The sequence below is a fragment of the Notamacropus eugenii genome, chromosome 4 (genome assembly GCF_028372415.1).
Source record: "Notamacropus eugenii isolate mMacEug1 chromosome 4, mMacEug1.pri_v2, whole genome shotgun sequence".
Lineage (NCBI taxonomy): Eukaryota > Metazoa > Chordata > Mammalia > Diprotodontia > Macropodidae > Notamacropus > Notamacropus eugenii.
The window spans coordinates 261215318-261221317 of record NC_092875.1 but is presented as its reverse complement, the minus strand read 5'-3'; the positions used below and the strand labels follow the sequence as shown (position 1 = coordinate 261221317).

Below are 6000 nucleotides of genomic sequence, written 5' to 3'. Positions count from 1 at the left end.
GGAGCTTACATCCCATTATATTTCTGTCTCTCTGTTCCCACTGTCACTGGCCAAGTACAGTTATCCCTTCCATGAAGTAACTTTCCCCTCCATCATTTTGATATGTCATAGGTTGGCATAAGAAATTAAATGGGAATTTGGGGGGAGTTTTCAGAAAGGATCCCGTTATTTGGATGTTGGACCATCATCATGACACAAACAAACATTGCAGTATTTTCAGACAACAAAGAAAAAGCATTTTTATTTATTTAATAGCAATAATAACATTAATAATAATAGTAAATAATTTCCCAAATCAGGGAGATTAAGGGTGATGACTGGGGAGAAGAAGGCTAGTGGATTTTGTGACTATGGCAGGGACTATTTCATTATTGTCCTTGTCGTCTTATATTGTCCCCACTGCTCAGCGTGGTGGCTGGCAGTGTTTAATATATGCTCATGGACTGACTATTAGTGACCTTTGAGAAAACAATTTTAGTAAAGTGCTAGGCATGGAAGTCCTGTTCCAAGGGATTGAGGAGAAAGTGGAGCAGTGGGAAAATAGAGGAATAATGTGTAAAAAACTTTTTTCAAAAATCTTGGCAAAGAAGGGCAAGAGTTGGTGGGATAGTGGAGTAAATGGAAGGCTTTTTTATTTTTGGTGAAAACTATACTTGTTTATTGCAAGTATATGCAGATAACAAAGAAATAGTTTTTTTATTTAACATTGACCTACATGTAGCCTATGACCAAATATTTAACATAAATTTTGCCATAAGGGACTGTAAAAACCCCACAAACAAATAAGAGCAAATTCAGACTCCTCTGGTATGAAAGAAGGGCCAAAAAATTTTACCTGGATTTTCCAGAGCACAGAGTACTCTGTCTCTCACCCCCACAACGTGGAAGGCAGATGTGTACAAGCCCTTATTCCTACCTGCTAGATCACTGCAAAAGCCTCCTTACTGGTCTTCCCTTTCACTCCATCCTGTTCTGATCCATTCTTCATACCTCTGCCAGAACCACACTTCATATGCCTAGACTAATCATGCGATTTTTCTGCTCCAAAAGAATCACTGACTCACCATTGTCTTCTAAGTAAACCAAATTCCCATTCCTAGGATTCAAACAGTGTGAAGGCTAAAGAAGTAGAGAGAAGGGAATGGATCCAGGAGAAATTGTGGAGGTAGAAACAAAAATGAGCAACTAATTGGATATGGGTGGGATTTTGATTGGAAATATTGCATTGTATCAAATCCAACTCTCCAATTTTAAAGATGAGGTGGAGGGAAGTTAAGAGAACTGAAATGATTTTTAACAAGATTTTAGCTTCCTCAGTTCCTACTGAGCTAATCATAATCATATCTCATTTATACTGTGCGTTGAGATTTACGTAGCGTTTTTCTCACAACAGGTTTATGAGGTAAGTGGCCTCAGGCAGGATTTGTGACTTGTCTAGGGTCAGATAGGTAGGAAGTGTCAGGGCTCACGTTTGTAGCCACATCTTTTGACTCAAGTCCTAGGTTCCTTCCACTATGTCATGATGATGGCCCAGCATCCAAATAAGTGGGTCCTTTTCTGAAAAATAATTTCTGGAATCTTTTAAAGAATATTGCTATCCACATATGGAAAATAGGTTCCTTAAGCAGCTTCAAAGAATTGGGCTTTAATTTATTTCTGTTGCTTTTTTCTCCATCTCATTTTCATGACTTTTCCTGTTGTCATACATATAATAAAATTAATAATAATGAGAGTTATGTCTAGTTTCTATATAGCATTGTAAAGTTTATAAAGCTCTTTACATATGTTATTTTATTTGATCCTCACAATGATGTAAGATAGATGCTCTTATATCTCCATTTTACAAATGGGGAAACTGAGGCAAATGGAGGCTAATTGAATGGCCCATGGTTACACAGCTAAGTGTATGAGGATGAATTCAAGCTCAAGTCTTCCCGACTCCAACTCCAGCATTCTATCTACTATACTCCCAATCAATTCCTACTGAAGTGCATTAACCTCTCATGTATAAAATAGGGACAACAACCCTGCTTAAGTCACACAGGTTTTCATGAGGAAAATGCTTGGTAAACCTTAAAGCATGTTACACAGCATGTTATTGCAGCTTTGGAATGAGGATGGCCTGAGTTCAAATTCAGCCTAGAAATCTACTTAGCTGAATGGCCCTGATCTCAGGCTCAGTTTCCTCACCTGTAAAATGAGAGAGTCGATTTAGAGACCTTTAAAGCTCCCTTCTTGCTCTAAGCTGATCATCCTATAAGCTGGGTGGAAATGTGAGTTGTTAGTAGTGTCTTCAGTGGTTAACTCTTTCTGATTATGGAACAGGTCTACCTTCATTAAATGTTTACTATTCCATCATTCTTGTCTTTACTTCAGTGTTTTGATATGCACTAATACATTTACCCTCCATACCTGCCTGTGGGATTCTTTTCCAAGTTCTTTCATAAATCTTCCATGGAGGGGGACTGAAATCAGTCTAAAATACTTGGGACCCTTGAGAGCTCTTGATATTATGTGGATACCAGAAAAGCCTGCAGGCTATTTTGAACATTGTCTGCTCTCTCTACATGAGTAGTAAGTATTTTATCTGGTCAAACATGGCTCTAATAGTATCCTGCCATCTCTCCCGGGCAATTCTTCACTTGTCATGTATCACTGCCTGCTTGAGTTCATCAGGTGCCTCTCTAAGTCCCTTTGAGTGACCCTCAGTTTCAGATCTTTGGAGGGTATGAAATTTTCTAACTCGTAATTACACAGCATTTCTGAAAAAGTATCAGCCTTTTTGTTTGTTTTTAGGCAATTGGGGTTAAATATCTTGCCCAGGATTACACAACTAGTAAGTGTTTGAGGTCAGATTTGAACTCAGATCCTCCTGACTCCAAGGCTGCTGCTCTACCCACTGTGCCACCTAGCTGCCCCTGGAAGTATATTGTTTAAAAACAGTCTTTGTTTCAGGGCGGTTTGGGGTCATTAAAAGAATTCTGTAATTCCCCAAGGCTCACTCCCATGCTACTCAATTTGAACCCAGTTTACTGTCCACTTGCTATGTCTGTACAAGATATATATAGTGATGGACCTACTCTATGTGGACTGTCCATTCAATTGTGTATCATGGTATGGGCAATAAGAAATTTTCATCCATTTGGTTTTTTTATTTTTGGATAGTTAAGGCAAAATATTATGAGTGATTATGGATCTCACTTAGGAGGCCCAGCAATGTTCCAGGGCTTGATCCAATTAGAATAATATCATCCACAAACAAGAGCATTCTGGAAGACCTCAATGCCCTATCGGCAATCCTTCTTCAATTTAGACTCCACTGGATATTCTCCATGACTGTGACTAACACCTTTGTGAAATATACATCTCACTATTTTATTCCTCATTAGATAATAATCAGAGGGTTACTGACTAGTTTTATTTATAGTTATCTCTTCCAAGGAATTCTGACTCCATAGACTTTTGCCTTGAGTAGAACCAAGGATGGTGTATTTTCCCACCAGCCTTTCTGCATGTGCTTCTGATTTTCTAGATTTCAACAGCGTGTTTCGTTTACAATCTCACCCTTGAACAAGCTGTCTTCTACTGTGACCCTTTCACCTTACAACATACCTCTGCTATGTCTGCCTGCCTTTCGCATTGGTGAGTTTTTCCATTTTGAGGGGACCAGACTGGCCACCCTTCGTTCCCCTCTCAGTCGTGCTTCTGTCTTTCCTGACTTCAAGACCATGTCCCTCCACCTGTTATCTTCACCCACCTATACGCTCTCCAAACTTCACTTTCCAGCTCCTTTTTTTGTAGTACCTTCCCCCATTAGACTATAAGTTTCTTAAAGACAAGGATTGTCACCTGGCTTACCTACAGGAAGTGGCTTCAGGGTCTTGTGGTCCCCATTCCCTGCCCAAGCCGGGCTGACCTGGGCTTTGTAAGGAGAGGGAGGTAGCTTTCTTGGAGAGGCAGTGGGGGATGCTCCAGATCCCCTTCCCCACATACACACACACTCACCAAGTTCAGCCCCACTTCTAGCCTGAGGTACCTGTCTGTCAAGGTCTGCAATATCCCAGACTTGTGGCTTTTCCCTTGTCCCTCTCTCCCCATCCCCAATGCCAAGTTCGACCCCTCTGCATCCATTTCCTCCTCCTCTCCTCCTTCAGGGAGATTGTTCTAGTGTCTGGGTGTAACGCACTTTTTCCTCTCCTCTCCTGTCCTCTCCTCTCCTTTCTTCTCCTCTTCTGTCTGTTGGAGAGGCTCAAGAAATGTGTTAGGTCTTCCAGGTGGTGAGTCTAATTTTAGTTTAGGCTTTGATGAACCTACAGAACAGGCAGTGAGAAAGAATAAAATGGCATCTAATATTTTTGGAACATCTGAAGAAAATCAACCCTCTTGGGTCAAGTCAGCAGGGGCTCTGTCTGGTAGGGATAATTCTGAAACATCTGGACTCCAAAGAAGAAACTCTTCTGAAGCCAGTTCTGGAGATTCTTGTAGGTCCAAAGGCAGAAGGTGATGTACATGAAAATGTGGAGTCAGTCTTAGAAGCTGACCTGGGACAGAGTGAAGAGAAATCTGAGAAACCTGTTCCAGCCCAGTTGCATCAACACCAGAACCATTCAAAAAAAATCCTCCTGGTGATGAGTCCACCTTAGGCCTTGGTTCAATAGGACAATTTTTCCCCTCCCCTCCATGCTTGTGAACCGAACCACTTGAGCCTGACTATACATCTCTTTAAAATTTCTTTCATTGATAAAGCACTTTATGTAAAAAAAAAAAAAAAAAAAAGGATAAGGATTGTCTTTCTTTTCTTTTGTGTTTCTATCTCCAGCATTTGACAGATAGTAAGCTCTTATACTTCACACAGAACACTAGTACATGAAAAAGACCCTCCTGACTTCCTCACCCTTACCCAACCCTGGAGGAGATCATCTACCCAACATGGGAGTAATTCATAGGAAAAAAGATAGTTTCTCTGTAACCAGCCTGGCCCTAGCGCTCTACCAAGTCCTGCCTTTACTATCATGCAGGACCAGGGACCATGTGTGTGCAGGTCATCTTTCTCTCTCCCTCCATCTCTCTCTCTCTCTCTGTCTCTCTGTCTCTCCGTCTCTCTCTCTCTCTCTCTCTCTCTCTCTCTCTCTCTCTCTCTCTCTCTCTCTCCCCTCCCCTCTGTCCTTTTATCTCTTTCTCTCTCTGTCCTCTCTCTCTCACCCTTTGTTCAGAGGTAAATAATCAAATCAACCTTACTCTCCTTTATATGAAAGACCTGACAACATATTACCCTACAGCTTCACTAGGAAACCTTGTGATTCTGAGAGCTAGGTTACCTAAATCAAAGCTTCTTCCCTGTTCCCCACAGTCTATGGTCTCCTACTTCTCCATGTCAACTCCACCCTTCCATTGTCTCAATTCCATTTTTCTCTACCCTTATAATTTGGCCCAGAGAATCAGCCTGTGCATGTGGGATGGGGTACTTCATCCCCAGCACAGTGTACTTTCCTTCTGCAGAAGTATGCTTCTTCTCCATGGAAACATCCCCATGCTTTGACCTGTGATCCACCCACTACCTCTTATCATTACTATTTCTATCATAGGACTTCCCACCAAATGGAGACTCCCTCAATTGAAACACCCCCCCCCCACCCCTGTGAACTGTAGCTATGGCTCGTTATGTCTAATTATGGTTCTCTCTGTGTCTCATTCTGTCTCTGCCTCTATCTCTGTCTGAATTTTTATCTGTCTGTCTGTCTCTGTCTCTCTTTGTGTGTCTGTCCTTAGAACCTTTAAGATCCAGTCCTTTTCTTTCTCTCTCCCTTCCCCTTCCTCATGCCTCTCCAAAATATTCGTACCCAATTTTTTTTCTTGTGTAAACATTCTCTTATTACTCCTACCGATCTGTCTACTTCTATCTAATAGCATTTTTTTCTCTCTGCAGAGATCAAGGTGACACCATGGAATAAGCTCTTAGAACTCGTATTGTTAGGTCTGAAACTTACATACGGCTCCCCT

General features: G+C 41.3%; 1 pseudogene; it reads left to right on the top strand.

Moving 5' to 3' along the window:
* The first annotated feature begins 4276 nt into the window (after window positions 1–4276).
* LOC140502484 (jupiter microtubule associated homolog 1 pseudogene) lies at window positions 4277–4690 on the top strand (annotated as a pseudogene).
* The last annotated feature ends 1310 nt before the right edge of the window (window positions 4691–6000 follow it).